Source organism: Haemaphysalis longicornis, unplaced genomic scaffold, assembly GCF_048455015.1.
Source record: "Haemaphysalis longicornis isolate Haplotype H1 unplaced genomic scaffold, Haemaphysalis longicornis Haplotype H1 scaffold_4, whole genome shotgun sequence".
Taxonomy (NCBI): domain Eukaryota; kingdom Metazoa; phylum Arthropoda; class Arachnida; order Ixodida; family Ixodidae; genus Haemaphysalis; species Haemaphysalis longicornis.
In genome coordinates this window covers 94790397-94811434 of record NW_027526361.1, presented here as the reverse complement: position 1 = coordinate 94811434, position 21038 = coordinate 94790397, and the positions used below count along the sequence as shown (strand labels likewise).

The window sequence follows — 21038 nt, the reverse complement described above, 5'->3', positions numbered from 1 at the left end:
ACGCACCCCCTCAGCGATGCAAACCGCTTTGTTTATCTCCTCGTTTATGCGCTACTACGCTATACTACGTTGTGGCGATGCTGCGGGCTTGGTTCGCCATTCCCTGCTCTTCTTTCTGGGACAAAAAACGTTTCAGGACTCGGTAAACCCCTTCCTCGCCTCCGAGCGGTCGTGTCAACGCGAAAAAGCAATCGGCAGCCCTCTTGCTGCGCGTCTTCTCTCAAGCCGTTCTTACCACGATTACACGTGCCCGTGCAATGCAACAAGGGCGGAGCTAATTTTAGTGCGCTTCGCGGCCGCGCGCCTTTTTTCCAAGACCGGCGGCCATGTGTGTCATCCCCCATCAAGCGAGCCTCCGCGGCGAGGGGTGCATGCGTTTCGGTTGTGGTGGCGCGGTGTTGTGTCACCTTCGTTGGTGGCGTTGCTCTGATCGTTTCCGCGGTTGCGTGGTGGACCTTGGGGCTTTTTGGAGTACGATGGGCGCGGCGGGGGATCAGTGCGCTCTATTTCCTGCGGCGCCCGAATCGGCTTGTTAGCCTGGCTCAAGGACGCTGAGAGCTTGCGACATATCATCCGAGTCCGATGGTAAGTGCCTCTGACAACTTACGTGAGGTTCAGTGCTGTTGGGATTGCGGTTCGAGTTGACTGCGTGATTATCTCTACACAGAAAGTTATTATGTAATCTTACTTCACTGAATTTGAACTACATCGGCGTGATTACTTTCCTGTTTTAACTAAATTATATAGCATCACAGAGGAATCTCGATCTCTGGTTTCGGTTGTTGAGAAGCCATTTTCTTCAAAATGTTTTTAGTGTTGGCAGAGGGATCAGCAGTGTGAAGGGCCGTTATGAATGAGCCTCCATCCAAGCACATTTTCAATGAACTTGTGCATTTTCTTGTAGTTATTGTACTTGTAACTTATTTCAGTACTTCGTGAATGTGGGTCCTTTGCGACCTTTATGATTAACATCCTTCGAATTCTCGAGATGGACAGTTGTGCTTGCTATTAGTCGAAGTGAAAACACTGGGCCAAACCTCCTTGTTTTTTTGTTCTTTGAATGCATTGATTTGATTGATTGATCGTAGGCTTTAACGCGCCGACGCAACGCAGGCGGTGGGGCACGCCGTTGTGGAGGGCTCCGTATTAATTTTGACCACCTGGGGATCTTTAACGTACGCCGAAATGTCGTACACACGGACGTTTTTGCTTTTCGCTTCCATCAGAAAAGCGGCCGCCGCGGCCGGGAATCGAACCTGCCACCTCGTGCTCAGCAGCGCAACGCCTTAGCCACTGAGCCACTGCGACGGGTTGTTCCATGAATATGCCGCGAGATAATAAATTATCATGAAAATCTCCGAAGCAATGTATGAATTAAAGAAAAATTTACTTGATATACTTACGTAAGTATACAATTCTTTGGGGGATTCGCGAAGTGAGTCAAATTTAAGCTCTATTCTGTGGCAGCTCGTTATCTAAAATTTTGTCGCTCAAACAAAAAACAACGAAACAAAGGGTAATACCTGAATGCCTCTTCATATCTAAGAATGTGGGCTCGCGTTTCGTCCTGGGCATTTCCCCGCCGCCTCTCTCACTGGAAGTCGCTTACCCTATCTTCTGCAATCGCACGACATCTTTCGCCTACATTTCGTCCTCTTAATTATCTAACTCATTAAGTGTTGCTCGGTATTCGCTCGCGTCGGCAAGATAACGGCGCCACTGCAAGAGAGAGAGAGAGAGAGAGAGAGAGGTTTCGTTGCACGCGTCCGCGACGGCCTACCACGATATGCCCTTTCCCACTGATACCTGGCAGAAACAAACACAGACCTGCGCATCCTTGGCGTTTCCCTCCTCCTCTCGCGCACGTTATCGCGAATAGCAGAGACCGGAGGAAAGGAACGCGACGGCTGCGACGTAAGAAGGCAACGGGCTTTATAGTTATTGCGATACGCTCCCGTCACCCGTAAGCGAAAGTAGCGCGGACGTGTTTTCACGCGAATAAGCCCCCGTTGTATGAGCTGGCGAAGCTAAGGCGGAGAGAAGGGAGACGGGAGCAGTAAATAAACCAGAACAAAAACAGCGAATTCTTGGGGATTACGCGCGCAGGTGTCGCTAGTTCAACCCCTCTAGGGGTTGTTTTCTTTGTTCCCTTCTTTCGGGACTGGTCAAAAAGCGTACCCGCATGGCCTCTGCACTGTAGACTCAAAAATCGAGCCGCGGCTAATGGTGCTGCTGTCTCAGAGCCGGACGCAGCAGTTGCTTTGAACAAGAGAGGGGAGAGGGGAGGTCCTGGAGGGCAGCCTCATCTTCTTCCGAACTTGCCCCGCTTGCCTGCCACAACCACCCTCTGAGACTGGAGGCATTTTTCCTCCTCTCCGAAACAACGCCGCACCGTCGTCGGAGCGGGCAAGTCGAGCGTGTAGGTAGCCGGCGGTCCGACAGCCCATTCATTCATTCATGCGTGCGTTTCCACGAGGAGAAAACATCCCGTGGCGATCGTCGCCGGACTCTCGCTTTCGCGTGCACTGAAAACACGTGGACGTTTGGCGTTGCTGCACTAAGTGGCGCTTGGACGTCGATTGCCTGCGCTGTTGTCGCTATTTGTTTGTTTGTTTTCGGGTACGCGACATTTGTGAGTGCGTCGGATCCTCCTCGCGCGCGGGACTTCGTCGAAACTGGACACCCACCGGCGGCGGCGCTGCGGAGAAGCGGCTTCGACGGCGGCAAGTTTGAAAGGCTTTGAAAGGTGCGGCGTGCGTCAGATTTGCCCAGTAAGTCGCATCCATCTCTTTCTCCGTTTTGGTTGACGTGGGGAGAAGAGCGGTGGCGTTTGTGCGTTGCGCTATTCTTGGGAAGAGATCCGGGTTTTCGTCTCAGCGTGTGCGCTGTATTGAGTTGTCGCGAGAAAACGACCTCTCTGTAAACTGCCGCCGTGACGTTTAGCAGGAAATGGCAATGCATCAGCCCTAGGGCGACAACCGGTGGGGAGCGGCATTTTCCACTGCCTTCGCCCCGTAGTGAGCATGTATAGACTAATTTGTAGATTCACATCTTTTTTAAGCTCTTGCAATTGCACATTGAGTAAGACGGGAGCTTTGTGCTCTAAATTATAGCGTTTGGAATTGCTACGGCTGCAAACATACTTATAAACGGCTGTTTGGAGTTCTCAAAGAGAAGAGCGCCCCCTCCCCCGTCCCTCCACTTTGGCGTGTGAAGTCAACTTCACCTCACAACTCTATCACCACGTGGGGTAGCCTAGCCTTCACCGGAAGCAACCGGGATGAAGGATAAATAATACCACGCACCACACACAGCACGAAGTGGTCGGTTTGAAAGGGACTCCGACCCTTCTTGTGATTTCATGATTGTGCTTCTGCAGAAACCGCTGTAGAGAAATGGGTGAATTTGGTGGCGGAGGATTGAATCAAACCGCGCAGTATAAAAGCGGTAAGAAATAAATTTCGGAGGTCTTCGTCCTGCAGTGGACATAAATAGGCTGATGACGATAATAGTTAAAATGGTGGAGACAATTATCATCATCATTTACCAAAAAGTTTGCGGATAACGATGATGATAGTAGCTGTTCTAATGTATCGTGAAATTTGACGGTCGAAGTGTTATCTACTACATCTCTTACTCATTCAGTTAAATACTCCGGGGGCCCCCGAGCACTTCTTATGGGTTGTGGGTGCGAAAGCACGAACGTCCAGTTGAAGTCCTGGGACGCCTCGCATCCTCCTCGCCTTCCTTTGTAGCCTTGCCGCTTGAGACGCGTTGCTTTTTGATCGACCTGAACACTTTCGAATCTCTTCGATCTGTCTCCTACGCGTTGCGCCGCTGCTCACTCGTACCGCCGTGTAATGGGAGAGTTCACGCCGATGGTGAAGTTCCCTGCTTGCACTATATGTCCTCTCGTTCGACTGCGGTCTTCCACTCCCTTCATACGGCCACCTGCCGCTACAACCGGATTTAAACCCGCGCTATGGAACGCTTCGTGACATGGAAAGCTTCCGAAGGAGCGGTTTTTCTGGCACGGACGCGGGACGCCGGCTATTTCGCTGAATGAGCCATTTTCGGCTTTCGCCTTGAAATCCCCCAAATACGGTGCCTACACTTCCTTTCGTGTCGCCCGTTGATTCCGCCCACAAGTGTCTGATGCAGTAGCAGTAAGACACTGAATTGCATCCTCAAGGAAACTCTAATTTCCCGTGTGAAAAGAATGCGCGCATAGAACGTCCGCGTTTCGCAAGTTAATACTGGTGGCGTATTCTGCAGCTTTCTTTTCTATATCACTGTTCTTTGTCAAATGGAGCGTTAGTCTTACGGTACGCAATATGCGGAGCCGGAGCAAGCTACGCATCACTCTTTCGCCTTTGAGGGGGGTGGGGGGCGCACTGGAACAGGAAAATGATTATACTTACCTACATTGTTAGCGCGGACACCTGTATGAACACTACCTGCGCTGTTATAAAAGGTAAAACTCAGTTACACTGGACATCCGCGGTGCGTAGACACTCGCACAGCAGCAGCTAATAAGCCAAATGATACCGAAGAAGCATTAGATAACATGGAGATGGAATGAAAGCTCGAGGTGGACAATGCCGTCTAAACTGCTTTCACAAAAGGAGGAAGTAAGGCGTTGGGGTTGGGGGAGAACACCAATTTTTTTCTGTACACATCGACGACGACTGCGTCGCGAAATGTTTCGTTGTAGGTGCCATTAACAGCTTCGTTGTACAAAACACGAAATATGTAAATCAAGAGGACGATAAGGAAGAATACTTTATAGCAGGGTTGGCCGCCATGTTGCGCGCTGAAGTATCGGACGAAATGATAGTGCAATGATGGGGCTTCCATGGGCCCTTCCGCTTCGCAGCGAAAACAGCCTCTTCGATAATCCCTCGGTGTGATATCGTGGTCTAAGCCATTGATTTCGCCTTAAATTTGCCCAGTCTTACCCTCACATAAAGTTTTAAGCGACAAATAGATTTTGTTTTCCAGATTGAAGGGCGATTTTTCAGCTGTTAAGCCCTTCGAAGTACCGTTTGTCGCCGTCATAGCAACGGTCTCGCGGCTGTAGTGGTGTCTGTGTCTGTTATAAGATGGCGCTAGGAATAACGCACCGACAGATAAGGATCTGCACACACCCAGGGGCAGAGGGCGCGCGCATCCGGGCACCCTACGCGCGGCGTGTGTCGCGTGTAATATAAGGGTTTCAAAATGTACGCGCGTGAGCTACGTATACTTCTCACGTTTGCGTGCGTGAACTCTGTACGCACGTGAAACTAAAACTGTCTATTGTCTTAGTATTGCTAACTGCGGACACCAAACTCTAACAATTTGCTAAACGGCTTCGCGGTTAAAAGCAAGCAGTGAGAAATACGATGATAATAAGTGTAGATATTACTATATTATCGTCACCATCATAACCAACGTACGTCACACAATTAGCACTAAAAATACACCATCCTCCGCGTGCTTAGCAGCGCAACGCCTCAGCCACTGAGCCACAGCTCCTGGTTGGGGTTAGTTGTGATTATGTGGCTTATTCAATATCTCGCAATATTCCTAATATATTCAATACTAGGTTGCGGGATTCGATGCGGGCCGACAGCCTCTGGGAAAGCAGTCCGTTGACAAAAAAGAAAAGAAACGCTGTAATTATTAGCTCTAGTATGCCGAAATGCAAGAGGACAGAAGAACAGTTGAGTCACACAGTCATGTATGTGGGCCTTTCGGCAAAATGCCATGTGCACTCTAAGAAATCGCAGTCGGGGGGCTTCACCACAACACTCTAGAGCGATCAATCAGCGCTACCAAATGTGCTAAATATGCGAATGACAGGACTAGCAGCAAGTGGTTAGCGTTAAAAATATAATCTGGGCTGGAACAACAGCGCAAGACATTTGGTCACGCTGATTGGTCGTTCTGGCGAGCTGTATAGTGAAGCCCACCGGCAGCGATTTTTTAAGGTCATCATGATCGTCATGATCATAACGATCACGACCCACGATCGTCATGATCGGGACATTCGTTTGAATATAGCTCAATGGGGCGCAGGTTTGGGCGAGTTGTTATTTTTGCGCTCAAAGACGAAGGCACGGGAATGAACACACGACAGAAAGCGCAACTTTTAACGAACTTAATAAAGTGCGTTGAAAGTTGCGCTTGGCGTCGTGTGTTCTCTTTTGTACCTTCGTGTTATTGCGCAAATGAGTGTACAGAATTCCTTTGAAAGTATACGCCCACATACTTGGCCCACACTGCTCGCATGCAGCCCTTATAAGAACAGAGTCCACAACAAGAGCTGGAACTCTTTGAGCGCTCACCAACGTGTACGCTCGAACAAAATGTTTTGAAATAATGCGCAATTGAGGTTGTGGCGTTCCTTGATTTTCTTGTTTAATTTAGCGAAGCTGGAATGAAACAAAACCTCCTAATACGCCTGCACCCTCCTTGAGTTGTTAATGCAAGTGAATTTATACATCCACTTAAATGGAACAACAAAATGCCTATTGGAGTTTTGCGCCGCGTTCATAATGTCTTCGAGTTTCGCTGCGTGGTATGTTTTCGAGTTTTGTGTGTGAATTGGTGCGGATCATGCGCTGCGGAATACCCTGCGGCCAATGCGCATGTTCAGGCATTGCCTAGCAGCGCGTGCTTTTGCTCCCTTATGTTTTATTAATGCGAAGCGAACCAATCGCTATGGAACGCTTTACAGTCACGTGGGTTTGGGAGCCGTTTTGCTGCTACAGACGCCGGCCGCCGGTTCTTTGTGTGTGTGTGTGTGTGTGTGTGTGTGTGTGTGTGTGTGTGTGTGTGTGTGTGTGTGTGGATGTGTGTGTGTGTGTGCGTGTGTGTGTGTGGGTGTGGATGTGTGCGTGCGTGCGCGTGTGCGTGCGCGTGCGTGCGTGCGTGCGTGTGCGTGTGCGTGTGCGTGCGCGCGCTCAATGGGCCATTGAGTGACTTCACATCGATAATGGAAGATGCGAAACAGACCTACAACTTGTTGCGTAAACCTAACCTGCGCCGCACAAATGTCATCGGTTATTCAACCTTGTTTCCAACACGCTGCGTACACGAGATCCCATCGGGCTGAAGAATCGGGGACATGATAGCTGATGTCAGTAGCCCTTAGTAGCGTTTCAGCCCACCCATGCCGTAACATTCTCCGCATGTTCTTCAGAAACAGGCTTGGATGAACTGATCGACAAACAAAAATAAAAAAAAAACAGCCAAAGGTCCATTCGCCTAATGACAAAGAAGTTGAAACGCGAAGCTTTCCTCCACCGCAAAACGAGTCGAATCAAAGTCCAATCTCGCGAGGGATTCGTCCGTTGTCGTCTGAGTTTGGATTTTGATCATTCGCGGTTTTATGCCGCATCGTCAGATATCACCACTACAATGCAACGTGGCTTCGAGTGCTGTACCAATGCGCGTTTTGTGTGTATACGACAGCCATTATCTTTCTCTTAAGAAAGCGACTTTGATTTTTTTTCTCGAGGCGCTTCATGTGCTTTTGTTGAAAACCGTTGTGTAAGTCGTCTTTTCTGCGGTGCATTTTGGGCACAATAAATCTGGATTCGGGACTTTGGACTTTGAAGCGATTAACTTTAGACCAAGGGAAAGCTGTTCAACCATCTTTCACTTCCTCCACGATCGTCATGATTATTAGAGAAAGTTGGTTTTCCTGCAGTGCGTTTTCACGTGTGGACATCCCCAATGAGGCCAGGAAGCTTCGCTTTAAAATTCAAATTGCTTCGACAGTGTCGGAATGACGAAATAGGATAGACGTCGGCTTCGCAACGCGAGGGATCCCGGTTGAATTCCGATCAGGAGAAGGGTTTCTTTTTTTTCAGTGTGTAAAGTTGGCTTTTCCTGTAGAGCGTTTGTCCTTACGCCGGCCGCCACCACCGAAACCAAGAAAGCTTCGCTTAAAACACCTGGGCATGTAAAGTGTTGATGTTTTCACATTTTAATTTCTTATTGGCGGGAAAGGTAAGGTATTCCTTCAGATATACAGCCATTTTAGGTTACACACAGCTGCAGTACAATTGCTCTGAACGGTAACATGACTTTTCTCCACTCATAACAATTTCCACTCAGCGGAAGTGTACTATTAAAGGTCATTTTTACAATGTCAAACAGCCCCAAGTATTAAGGGGTTCCGGCGAGCGTTCACGTAACGAGATTCCACCACATATTCCTCGTAAGGTTCCAAGACAGTAGCATTACCCGTCGCAGCGACCACTCATATGGGCCGTAATGCGGAATCGCTCGCATCCTTGAGGCATTACTGTTCAGTCAAATAATGTAACTTGTTGCTACTCCAGAGTGTTTTCTACGAATGCTCCTTGAAATGCGGCGAAAAATTTTGTAGAAACGTGATCGCCGAAGCAACGAGAATAATTGGCGCTCCGTGCAGCTCGTCGTTGAGGTCAGGTGCACGAAGTCGCTGGCGTTTGCCGCGCACGTGTCAGGCGTGCGCCGCGTACCACCGGCGCACGCGATGGCCATCTGCACAACCGCCGGTCGTCCTCGCTTGGCGCTAAACTACCAAACTCGGGGGGACTTCAAACTACAAATATAAAGAACGTAGTTTCCTTTTAACTAATGGTCACATCGCGTGTATGGGACTTCGGAACGGAAAGGCACACCGCAAGGACTTGGCTTGCGCCCTCCCCTCTTTCTTGTTTTCGGAAGAAAAATGGGTCAGCGTACTGTGCAGCTTCAAGGACGAGAAGAACATAATGCCCGAGTTTAGAGAGACTCGCGCGGCTTCAAAGAAGCGCTGGTCACTCTCAGGTGTGCCAGATGGTCCATCTGCCTAATGAACCGCTCCACTGGTTTCCCTCCTACTCCATACGCTTGTTTGCTCGTCCATTTTAGAGCAGACGCCGCAAAGTGACCGCCGGAACGACCCGTCGCGTATGACTGCGTTTGCGCTGAGTCGTCCAGTCATTACAAGGCGGTAATTTTAGCCACTCTTCTGTCATGCCTTCTTCCTTCGCCCTTTGCGTATACGCGGATGACTGTCATGTACTGTGCACAATTACCATGGCGCCAAGAAAGGTGTGCAGAGGAGGACATCATGCGCGCGTGTGGCCACGGGTCGGAGTTGACACGTGGTTCTTGTGTGTGCTTGAAGGGTTGATACTGGGCCGTCAACCGTTAGAGAGATGACAGAGGGGAAATTCCCGTTACGCGGTTTGACGGCCGCATCGCCGTAACTCCGACTTCACGTGGAGACGCTCACGTTGTTATAGCTCGCCGTATACACGGTACTTCTTCATTCCTTGTTCGGCTGTGGTACAAAATGCCGCAGACAAGAGCAATTTCTTCCACGTTACGTGGCATCGACGCCGGCGGTGCGTGATTGATGGTAAAGGCCGGGCCCTCCCCCTCTGATTCGTCGTCTCCCATGGGCGCCGCTCGCTGCTTCGGTGGCGGTTATTGCGGCCGCCCATTCGGCGAGCGTCTATCGAGATTGGCATCGCGGCGTCTTGGCGGCGACGGCGTCCAATGTCTCGGCGCCAGACGCGGACGCCGTAGGCGCCGGGGGCGTGGATGAAGCGGGAAAAAGAGAGGGTAATCCCTGCATCGGCAGGGATTACCGTGAAATCCCGGCCATTTCAATTGCACTACCTTCGTGTTCGAACGTTGCAGATGAGGCTTTATATAGAATAAACGACTCGTCTGGGCGACATTATCGTGCGCGGCTTGTGGATTTTCAACCAACTTGGTGCCTTACTTTTGTATATGTTACGTCGGACTTGAGCGGACATTCAGGTTGCTTGCCTCGCATTGCCACAGGAAGCTACTGTCATTTGTTGACGGACGCGACCTATCCTGATGTTTTAATTGATTCCTTTGGCTTCACTAGGCTCGGGTGTTTTGTGTTTCAGTATTAAATATCCGATTTAGGAGGCTTGACCTTTAAGGGTTTTGGTTGTTTGGGACATCGAGTGTTGAACTTTTAGCCCTGCAGTATTTGAAAGTTTTCTAGTTTTTTGAAATATTTCATGGACGTAATTAAATGTTACGGCTATTTTTAATTTTTAAGCGAAGCTTGAAATAACGGACTTGAACGTAGGATGTTTGATCTAAACGCCATACAGTAAAGCCTACCCTAGGATCTCTGATGATGATGATGATGATGATGGTGATTATGATGATGATGCCCTGAGTTCGAGTTCGCAGGTCTAGCTAGGTCACGGTAATTCGTTGGGCCGAAGAGCAGGCGGTTACGCGGGCACGCGTTCGTGAGCGTAATCGGGAGCATCGTACGAACCACGCAGTTCGTCCGGCGGAAGTGGAGGCCAGCAAGCGAGGAAGGCCTCAGTTGTCGTTGGGCATTGCGTGTTTTCCACCAAGCTTCGCGGCTTTTACCTCCTTTTCGTTTAGGAAAGGGACGAATAATTTTTATGTCTTCAGAGCCCCGGAGGTTTGTTTTTAAAGCAGTTTTTTTAAATGCGTTAGCTTCTTGCCTCGGCTATGCAGCGCGTTCTTCGGTACACGGACAGACGTTCACAAAAGGTCGCAACCTTTCCTCCGCATAGCTTTGAACGTTGGTTTCGAACACTCGGTGCCCTGGAAGTCCATCCTAAGGACCCTGTCGTAGTTTTCATATTGTAGGCCGCCGGCTTATTGCAGTGTACACTGCTATGAAGTTACCTGGAAAAATATTATCAATCAACTAAGGTCAATCAAGCAGGGCACCGAGAAGGTGTAATGTAGCGCAGAGTAAGAATAGTAAAAGAGCGTTGACGCGGACCGGTTGGTGTACAATGATTGAACATTGTTTGTCAAAATAGCGCACAGAGTGAATCGCACAAGGAGAAAAAACAACAAAGTACCAGCACTAACACTTACACCTTGGTGCCGGTATGTGATGCATTATACATGAATGTTCGATACTTGTTCAATTCTTGTGTGATAAGTATTCATTTGTATATATTTTGCACCGCCCTTCTTATTTGTTCGTTAATTATATTAACTTAGGAGCTCTTCATCCTTTATTTGCCTTCCCTTTAGTTGCGTCCTCACTTAACTACTTTTCTGCAGCCGTTCCCTAGCCCACTATTTCGGTGTGCCACTTTCATCCGTTCTCCGTTATACAGAAGTCTGCCCCGCGCACGAACGACCTTAAGCCCCCGAAGAAGAAACATCAAACTTCGGGTCTGTTTCATAAGACCGGGTGACTTCACATTGCAAGACGCGCCCACGCATGTTACCGACAGGTCCGAGCGTGTAGCCCAATGAACGAACGAGACCTTTTGTCTCGCTCAGGTCCTCGATTTACCGGATAGCAGGCAGACGCGGCCCATTAGCAGTTGCGATGGGTTGACCCACAATGCGCCGGCCGCGGGCAAACATTAATGCGCCACAACAATCGTGCAGTAAGGGCACCATCATGCCTGCTCCTCGCCTCTAAGGGCACACGAAAGGATCATTTACTCCACCGGCGAGTCAGTCGACGAAAAAAAATAACAAAGAAAGTCAACGCGACGTAATGTCTTTGCGGTATCGAAAACGCTCGTGTGTCTCACACTTGTCTGCAGTAAGAAAAATAAATAAAGGTCGTTCCACACCGATAGCTTTTTTTTTTTGCTTTTTGTGCCCTCTTCGTCTTTTCGGGTCCTATTTTGCTTGTTATTTTCTCGAGTGCCCCGAACCAGGATTGAAACACGAGCTTCCATTCACGCCGCCATTAACGGAATTCGGCATGGCGCGCATTTCCGGTCTAGCAATGGCATCCGCTAGACGCGTACGCATATCTAGTAGCTCGTTCACCGCATAGTGTTAAGCCTAGCCCTTTTACTTGTATGTGTGTGATGGCGATTTTGGTACGTGTGTTTGAGTACGTGCGTGGTGGGGAGAAATAGAGAGTGAGAAGGAATTCACGCTATGGGAGTCGAATGTGGTTTTCTTTGCTGCTTGCGTTCCTAAGCCTAGTTATATATACTGTTGCAGCGTAGGTCAAAATCATCGACCCGGCTGCTCTGGTTTCGTGTCTTTTTGGTCGCTTGCGTCGCCGCGAAGAGAAATAGCTGGAGGCAGTGCATAATGAAATGCTAATATTCCAACTGTAATCACACGAAAAGGGGGGGGAAAAAAGCTGACACGCTGCTTTGTAGCTTCGTTTAGACTTCGTTGATGCGGACTTCTTTTTCCCTCCTTCGCATGCATTTCGACGCAAAAAAAGTCTGCTAACAGCCGCGAATACCTCGTTTCTATTTCGTTTGATTCGTTTAACCTAGTGAGCCTGTGGCGGCCATCAAGAAGTTGCGGTATGTCACGCGCGCCAGACGTTGAATGACAGATGAGGAGTTTGTGTTGATGTTATTTGCGTGTTCAGAGTCATGGACCATCGCTGACGTATACGCATACCCGTGGCGGTAGAGCTTAAAAAAAATTAAAAATTTGCTGAGCAAAGCCCTAAAAATACAGTATAATTGGGCCCTAACATGACCAAGAATAGTATATCCGTATGTGCAGACAATCTGAAATTCCGTTCCCACTGCTTAGCATACTTACCATAGTCATCGTCGTGACTATGAAAAAAATTCCGCGAATACCTAAACGCTTCTTATGAGTTAAGAACGCAAACGTTAACGTCAAATTTCTTTTTCGCTGCGAGTAATTTTTTTTTTTTTTTAATTTCACTCCAGAGTGTCTGCCAAGGGGTGTTTCGATCTCAGAACGTTGTGCTGCATCCCCGTTCTCAATCCCCCCTCCCCCCCCATCGGTCTTTTTTTTTTTTTTTTGCCCACGTTATTTGCACACTACATCGATATATTAAAATGCAGAAACTAAAATGAAAAGAGTGAGGCTTTGTGGACAAAAACGCTTCCTCGGAGTCCTGTGCGCATTCGTATCTATAGATATTACAGTGAACAGAACAACTAACCCTTCGGCTTTATTAAAGCAGGCTCTCTGTCTTTTTATTTTCTGCCTATGCGTTACTGGCGAGGTGGCGACCGAAGATGAGCACAGCTAGCCAGCTCCTTTTTAGGTTGGAGCTCTACTCTCCAATAAATCGTTTATTCCCCCCCCCCCTCTCTCTCTCTCTCTCTCTCTCTCTCTCTATATATATATATATATATATATATATATATATATATATATATATATATATATATATATGTATATATATATATATATATATATATATATATATATATATATATATATATATATATAGAGAGAGAGAGAGAGAGAGAGAGAGAGAGAGAGAGAGAGAGGGAATAAACGATTTATTGGAGAAATCGTGCTGAAACGTTGCTGAAACGTTGGCAACAATCGTGCTTTTACCTTGTTGAAAGTTTTCTTTTCTTGTGTTCTCTACCATCTTCAAAAGTTCAACTGCTCCCTATATATATATATATATATATATATATATATATATATATATATATATATATATATATACAGGGTGTCCCAGCTATCATGCACCAAGATTTAAAAAAAGAGTAAAGGCGTAACTCGAAAGAAACCAGGTGCATAATGTTTGCAGTACTGTGAAGAAGCGGACAGTATTTTTTTCTTTAAGGAGATTTAATTAACTAATTGTAATTAATTATCTAACTCGAGAAATACTGTCCTAATCACTAAAGTGTCAATGAGGCACTTGTAGGTAACCACGAGGGGAATCTATCTGCGGTATTTTTGGCGATGAACTAATTGCGTACACATTTATTCTGACTGATAAAGGAAACCCGCGAAATATGAAAAATACCACGTGACGACGCCTCCGTGCGCACCCTAAAGCAACGCCCTCAAACAGGCTGCCTCTGAGTTAGCCAAAATGAAATAGACAAAAGAAAGAAAGAAGAAATCGCGACCGAGTTAGTTCCTTATCTGCACACGCGTCCCGCGAATCTTGCTGCTGCTGCTCCTTCCATGCATGCTATTATCAAGGTGATGCGCTGTCTCTTCGGGCGGGTAACACGCGAAGCAGTTGCTTTCAATCAGCTTTGTTTGGGGACGCTGCTTTACAATGCGCGCGTAAGCGTCGTCACGTGGTATTTTTCATATTTCGCGAGTTTCCTTTATCAGTGAAAATGAATGAGTACGCAATTAGTTCGTCGCTGAAAATAGCGTAGTTAGATGCCCCTCGTGGTTACCTACAAGTGCCTCATTGACACTTTAGTGATTTAGACAGTATTTCTCGAGTTAGATAATTAATTACAATTAATTAATTAAGTCTCGTTAACGAAAAAATTACTCTCCGCTTCTTCACAGTACTGCAAACATTATGCACTAGGTTTTCTTCGAGCTACGCAATTTCCCTTTTTTTAAACCTTGGTGCATGATAGCTGGGACACCCTGTATATATATATATATATATATATATATATATATATATATATATATATATATATATATATATATATATATATATATATATATATATATATATATATCATTAGTCACACGCTCTCCGCGTTGGGAACGCTTGGCTAGCGATAAAGTGGGAAAGTTGGGCAGGGGAGGAGACGGCCCTTGTGCCTGGTGCCTCAGCTGCCGCACTGCTCAGTCAGCATTACATCCACAGGTTGCGCTAATGCGCACAAACACGCCCGATTCCTATACAAGTCCGTACACGTTCATGTACAGTCTACTGCCGATTATTCGAAGTCGCTAGCTTAACTGAAGTTTTCGGTTAATTGGAAGGGATGTGCTGGTCCCGGAAATTTCACATGCTATTCGATGTAAGAGATTGCTGGATAATTCGAGGCTAGGACCCATTATACCGGTTAATTGGAAGTCCTTCCGAATAGAAATCATCCAGGTGACCGTCATTTCGCGATAATATTCAAAATGTTAGGCGCCAAAACCCCGTCGTGCGCTGCACTATGTCGGCGTCATCGCAACTGGGGCAGCGTGCAGTCGATAAGTCGGCAGGTCAGTTGAGACTAGCGCCAGCGTTCGCAATTCTCGATTTTCAGTTTCTGAACCCCCCCCCCCCCCCTCCCCCACCTTTTATTTTTTTGCGCATGCGCCGTGTGAGCGGTTTGCGTGGTGAACGCTTAAGGCTTCTAATGTAGCGATAAGCCTGAACTATCAAGTATCTTACGCTCGAATTGGCGGCGAAATTAAGTCAAAATTCTGAACGAAATCAAGAAGGGAGACGTGGTACGGAATAATGACAATGCCCTTATTGTTCTTTTTGTTAATTGGAGTTATCTTCGTGATGTTCTTTTCCCCGGGGCTTCTCCTCCAAGCCGCAGCAGCGCTGAGGATCTCACCCCGGGTATCCTCAACCGACAAACTCAGCCTCCGATACAAACTGTACATTTATTTACAGCCCGGCGGGCGATTAAAAAACAGTACTGGCGCGGAGCCCCAAGACGACGGGCCGAGCTCTCCTGCGCCCGGGCCGCGTCTCCCTTGTCTTCATCCCCTCGTCTTGCCGCTGGGGCCGGGGAAGAAGGAAAAGCCAGTTGTCTCCGTCGGTGGCCATCGCATGTGGTGGTGGTTAAGAGATCCGGTGCGCGCAGGCGTTCGAAATGCGCGGCGTCTCAAGGCGCCGCGCGACACGTGCATTTCATTTGTGCGCTGCTCGCCCCAGGGCCCCCGCCAGTTCGTGAGTCGAAGCGCCCGACAATTGGCATTTCGGTTAATTTGATATTTTATTGCGGTACCCGTGGACTTCGCAATTAAGGGTGGCGACTGTATCATGAAACCCCTCCACTGCAACCCCATCCCGCTCTTGGTAGTTGCGATGGCATATATCAGCTGGTAAAGGAGGAGGATCAAACGTTTATTTTACCTATTTAGAGCAGATGGGCGGCCGCCTTAGTCCAGGTAGCCGCGTGCTGTCGCTGCTCGGGTGGCCCGCTGGATCAGGCTTTGCTGGTCCTGCAGGTCCGAGCTGGTCAGCGCGCATTCCCACTGCTCGAATCAGCTGGTAAAAAGAACTTTTTTTTGACGAATCATGTAAGGGATCACAGAATGGTGAACCACAAAATGCGATCGCGGAGGGATATTTTCACTGAAAATGGCCGTCGGTTGAAATGGAGAATGTTTTTGGAGTTCATCTATTCTGGGCAAAACGCAATTTTTAATGCGTAAGCAGAGAGAGGGAGAGAGAGAATGCTGTTTAATGTGAACTGGTGAGGCCAGCCCTGCTAGGGACAAGGCTATACATCAGATGGGGGGTGACTACGTTGATGAGTGAGACATCAGGGTTACAGCAGGAAGAAGACAAACATGAAGCGTTAAAAAAAGAAGAAAAGAAAAGGACAAGAAAAACAAGAGCATGCTGCCAACAGAGTCCGGACACAAAAATACAATTGAAAAGAAAATCGTTAATGTAAACGACTAAAATGAGAAAACCCGTCTGCAAGTATGTGACGCTTGGTGGTAAACGCTTTCGCTGTACAAGAAAACTGGTATTAATAAAATACGCGAGGGTCTTCATGTTCTGATTTTTCATCACTTATATTGACCCTGTAAGGAGGCCTTCCTAGCACCATTTTTTTGTATAGCAGTGAAACCAACTTTGCAGGTGTTCGTTTTATGGCATCTAGTAGGGATGCACGGGATCTTTGGAGGCATTTAATAAGAAGCCCTGGGGTTTTCATACTTACCATGTCAAAATCGATATGCTTTCCACTGAAAAATGTCTTCCAAGCAATTCATTTGTGTATAGTATTGCAGCCAACTTTAAAGGGACTCGGAGCTTAGCAGAGCGACTTATACCCCTGTTACAAGGGCACTTTAACGACTGTTAGAGGAAACGGCAGTTGGCCTTAACGGTCGTTAAACGCTGTTTGAAACCCAACTGGGATCGGCGCCAACGGAGGTCGCCGGTCTCCTTTCCGCCGGTGTTTCCGTCCCTTTCGTCGGCAGATAGGCAAGATGGCTGCCCCCAGTAACAATGTATCCCCGCTGCAGCCGAGCGCGCATCCGGGAAAAGGCTTCGTGTGGACACCGTCGCTAACGCATTTGCAAATTAACTTGTGGCAGGACAGTAGTGCTGAGGTTAGTACAAGCGATGGATCGCGAAAAGGAACACTTCACCATTTCGAAGCCACAAAAACAAACGCGGCCATTTGAAACGCCTAGGATCGGATTGGGTCGGCTAAATGAGGTTCGCCACTAGCGTTGCAAAAATTTCTTGCGAAGAGTAAAAGAAATACACTGTACAGCGAGCAACGCAGAAAATAATTAGAGGGAACATTTATGGAGTTATGTAAAATTTCAAGAGTCACGTGATGAATCATCCAAACGCAACTGAACATTAAAAGTGTCCTGTGAGTCCAGCCACCAACGCTCAGTTCCCGCCTCTATTACTGCATTCAGCTGCCGTTTGCGTAAACGACCGTGGCAAGTGCCCGTGTAACAGGGGTATTAAGCATTTCCCCGATAATTCCCACTTGGGGGTTCCGGCATTGTTCTTATGCTAACGGGCTGGCGCTTCCTCTGAATACAGGCGACACAAATGCGTGCCGGAAAGGCAACAAGGACGCCACTCCAGTTGCCCCAAGAATTCCGCCGCCGTATCTGCACATCAAGGTATACGAGCGAGGATGGACATCCGCCACCGCATGAATGAGTTCCTTCGGATGGGGAGGCGGTTCCTTATACGGAGCGTATAGTATAAGGTTAAGCGGGCAGCTGCGGAGGAGGCGGCCGTCGTGCTTTCGTGCCCGGCGTCCATTACGGCGTGAGTGACCATTGTTCGGAGTGCGAGTAAGCACTGGGCGACGGCTCGATACGGGCCTGCCACATTCCGGGAATCTCACGCCAGCCGTGTGTGTCCTGTACCCGGAGTTTGAGAGGTTCCTGGCCACCGGCAGTGCGGATGTCAAGGGAGGAGACGACGGTGATCACCCAGGGTCGCCCACTGTGCCCGCTGCTGGCGTGGAATTTCGCCGATGTGTGCGCTGACCCTTTGCACGTATATACGCGTCGCACTTGTGTGTGGGAAGGGGTTCGTCCATGTGTGGGCGGCAATGGCCGCTTGATGTCTGTATCAAACGTGTGCGGGACCATTTCGAAGTTTGTGCGGGGGCCTCGAGAATGAGGCGGGAACTTCAAACGTGTGGTAGTCGTCCTTTTGTCTGGCGACATCTAAAAGATGACTTCGCGCTGACATGGCTCAGTTTTCTTCTTGGGTTTGTTTGGATGGTGCGAAAGTTTTGCCTTTTGAGCGAGGCGATTTATTGCGCGGCACCTCATAATCGGCAATAATAGCGATCATATGCGCGTGCCACTTAATGTTGTGTAGGCTTGGGGACGGATGATTGTCGGTGTAATTAGTTCTGCGAGGGTTCGAGTTCCGAATATAGACGATATTTATCATGGAAAGTGCTCGTGTCGGGGTAATATTTTTGAGATATCTTAAAGGCCTGAAGGCTATCGATAACACAAGGTATGTGTTAAGTGTGAATATGTGAATTGATAGACGCCTGCATGAAATCAGTTAGACACGAATGTATTTGTAGGGAACAACGACTGACCGCGACCCTTCATCCATAATTACGTTAGCGCCAATCAATAATACGTACTCCAGACGAAGCAAATGAAACTGATGGGTGTTTACTGAACTATATTTTTTTCGTTATTATAGTTGTCTATACATACGATCTGAACGGCGTATCAACCACCACTTGCCAGCTTGCCATTCCAGTTTAGTAACTGCCCCACGGTTTCCTAAAGCAAGCGTTGAAGCACGTTTCATCGTATTTGTTCTGGCATTTGGGGCCCTTAAATTCGTTGCTGTTTGGTTTTTACGAGTTCAGTCTGTGGCAACACTGAACGTGAGCAGTCTTCATTCACACTCCGCACTTCGGCGGCATTATTAAGGTTGCCTAGGCATCCCGTGACTGTTTCGCACTGTGTACGCTTCGGACGTGTAGCGAACTGCACCAGGGCGCGATATTCTACGTCAAAGGGAGAATGAATTACTCGGAGTGTTATTTGTGGCTTCATTGTACAATTTAACTCATTTAATCTATTATCTGACTACGTAGCAAAGTACAAACGTTTTGTTTATCTGTAATGGGCGACAGAACAGAAAACATATCCGTCCGCGACCACAGCACCAACTGCTGAAATGACTTCTCACTGGTTTGCACTGTGCTCTCATGTATATAAGCGTTCAGGATATCGTTTTTCACCTATAATATGGTCAGGGATTTGAGTTTTCTGGTTAATCCGAAAAAATGCGATAAACACTCGCGGGTGAAATTTCGCACAATTCGGATTTATCCGAGAAACACCGATGTTAGAGCACACGCCGAAAAAAAAATGACGAACGAAGTTCGTACTTGAGGATATGCGGCAAGTTATCAGCACCACTGAATGAATGAATGAATTTATTGTAAACAAGGAAAGGAAAGACCACCAGCAGGCGTAGTTTGTCTCACCTCTGGACACCGGAACGCCTGCTGGTGTGGGGAATGGGGAACCGTTGTACAGTAAAGGGAGGAGAGAGAGAAGGGGAGGATAAATATAAACATATATACAGGTCTAATAGGACATATATGTGCAATATATGCAAGGTAAACACTAAAACACGAAGACAAAAAACTAAAAAAAAAACAGTTCACACGTTTCGGCGGTAACTGCGTATGGCCACCGGTCCCGCAAGGAGGCTACTTTGTCCACTTTCAAGACCAATAATCTTGCCTAAACATGGGTTATCTACCCCGATTTTGTTGGACACAAATAGCTTCTGCGACATCCCGTGCCATGACATGCCTGCTTTTTCGTCAATTTTGCGTTTCTGACATAGGGTGCACTGTTACACTTTTTTTAAAGGAACGAAAAAATGTGACAATGTTCAACTTTTTATTTGAACGGCGTGTTCTCGAAAGAGGTCATTTATACATCGGTCGGTAACGAAGGGCTTGACATGCGTTTTTCGCATTTTTGTGCATACACTGTTTTGACGCCTATTTGCAAGCGAAGCTTGTCAATTTTAAAAGGGGCGTGTCTCTTTTTTCGAACGCTTTGCGGCAGTCCTTCGCGAAACCGCTTTGTTTTTTTCTTAGCCCAGTTTCTGCGCGGCAATGAACATCGAGCGCAAAAAGCGTGCGGTTTGTGTTTGGTCTGAGGTGTTCGTATTCAGATATACTCAGGAATAAGTTAAGAACGGCAATAGCACATGTGTGGTATTCCTCCGCCTAAGCGTCGGACTCGGATGTGAACGGGCGCGCGCGTTTTGAAAGGAGATTGCTGTGAATGCGCGATACCGTCCGTCTTTTCTCACGTAGTTTGCTTGTTGTCGCTGCAGTAGTTTATAAGCATATTAAGTCCGAAAATGCACGGAAACGGCTCGTGCTATGTTCAAAATATTCCCAGTAACTCACTACTTGCGCCGCGCGGAGTAACATCGGCTGCGGTGACGAGGCACAGCGGCAACTTCCGTTGCCGTTCTTAACTTGTACCCGAGTATATATGATTTCACTTAGGATTTGGGGAATTTAAAATACAGAATATTTAAAATCCGAGTCTCGGAGAATTGGATATTTACAGGATATGCACCCCGATGATGATGATGATATCTGGATTTTTAATGGCGCAAGGCCAGCTAAGGGCAAAGAGCGCCAAACAAAAGTGATTTCATGACAGCGATGTGAAAGTAAAAGTAGAGGGTTTCAATAAACATACACAAAACAAAACAAGCTAATGAAGATGACTGGTGTAAAGGGCCAGGTTGTCATGATGCATGATAAGAGATGAGATGTAAACAATTGACATCGGTGAGAAACTTAAAAACAAGCTTGGTGGAAAACATGGGCTCGTCTCCTAGAAAGTACAATGGGTGAAACGGAACGTGTTGTCTGTATAGTTGCGGGAAGTGTTTGCGTCGTGTTGTGTCAAGTGCCTTGCATTGGATGAGTACGTGGATTACGGATAGGCCCTCTCCACACCTGCTGCACATGGGTCTTGGAGACCCAGTGAGCAAGTGCGAGTGTGTTGCATGTGTGTGGCCTATCCGTAACCTTGCTAGGGTCACTTCGGTGTGCCTGTTGTGTGAGTCAGTTGTGTATCGTCCCAAGTGTGGCTTTATTACATGTAGC

At 47.6% G+C, this 21038-nt stretch overlaps 1 protein-coding gene across 4 annotated transcripts in view; it reads left to right on the top strand.

Annotated features, from left to right (window-relative positions):
• Nucleotides 1-209: 209 nt before the first annotated feature.
• The window catches only part of LOC144179100 (Friend leukemia integration 1 transcription factor-like), a 107330-nt gene continuing 86501 nt past the window's right edge, over nt 210-21038 (top strand). Inside the window, exon 1 of one of the 4 annotated variants that reach the window (XM_077707320.1) lies at nt 210-585. The gene's annotated coding sequence lies outside the window, so the exon portion shown is untranslated. Of the gene's footprint in view, nt 586-1904; nt 2772-21038 lie in introns of those variants that run through there. The other 3 variants (XM_077707319.1, XM_077707323.1, XM_077707322.1) reach the window with 3 other exon arrangements.